This window comes from Aplysia californica, unplaced genomic scaffold, assembly GCF_000002075.1.
Source record: "Aplysia californica isolate F4 #8 unplaced genomic scaffold, AplCal3.0 scaffold00663, whole genome shotgun sequence".
In the NCBI taxonomy this organism is placed as follows: domain Eukaryota; kingdom Metazoa; phylum Mollusca; class Gastropoda; order Aplysiida; family Aplysiidae; genus Aplysia; species Aplysia californica.
Window position 1 is genome coordinate 343,543 of NW_004797933.1, and position 1,184 is coordinate 344,726.

Sequence of the window (1,184 nt, forward strand, 5' to 3'; positions counted from 1 at the left end):
GAGAGGGGGGAGAGGGGTGGAGGGGGTCATCACATTAATTGTCAATATGAAAAAATGGAATAATATGTTCGAAAAATATCAAAATTTTAAATTTCCAACCATAATGGCTTGAAACACAAAACGTTGCAATTTCCATTAACCTTGCTGTTTTATTTCAAATAATCACTGTGTGCATTGAAGAACGAATTTATGCCAAAATTATATTGCCAAATAAACTCAGGAAGGGGATGTCGATTTAACCATTTTTCTCAATACAAGCTCCAGTACGCCACTCGACATTTTAAATAAACCCCGTGGCATGTTTCTGGGTCGATTCTTCGAACGTCCTGTTCAATATTGAGTTTCAACCATTCGATTGCTCAATGTGGCTTGATTTTGTATACTATGTCCCTCAAAAGACACCAAGGGTAATAGTTGAAATGGCTCAAGTTTGGCGGCATATAAATATGGTGACCACTTATTTATAAATACTCTGCTTATAAAAAGGCGCTCCATAAACCTTTCTTGCAACAATACAAGGACCACTCTTGACGTCTGGGGTGTGGCCCATCCCACAAGAACCAGGCCTATACAGTATAACACACTCTCCTCCCCAAATTTCTCCAAAACTTTCTCAGCACGGTGAGATACATCCACCTTTACCCTGAGACAAAATGTTTTATGCCGATCCCGCCCCTGTCACTGAACGTTTTTAAAGTGCGATTTTGTGTTTTCCCCAATTCTGGTTAAAATTTAACCTTTCTCGAAGGCGTTCATTAATTTTCTCCATATTATTAACAAAATTGATGTCCTCGTGGTAAAATTGTACTTGTTCAAAGTTTTGTTAAAATTAGTGCTCTGATGACGGAGTCATCGTCCTTTAAGTGGGTCCTTTCTTTTTCTTTTTTCTTTTTTTTTTTAAGAACCCTGTAGGCCTACTTCTAGTATTATGCTTTTTAAAATGCTCTGTTTTTTGTCGACCGATATCTTAGTATTATACCGTAACAGTATCTTTTATCTCCTGGGATTGTCTACCGTGTTTTATTGGCCCATACGTCTGAAACTATTTATTTACATGGAATTGTTTCACAATAGATCTACACTTGTTCCTCAGCTCGGGCGCGACGTATAGGTTTTGAGAGCAATAACGATTTTAGATATTCTTATAGTTTATATTACTGTTCATTTATGTTATGCACATGAGT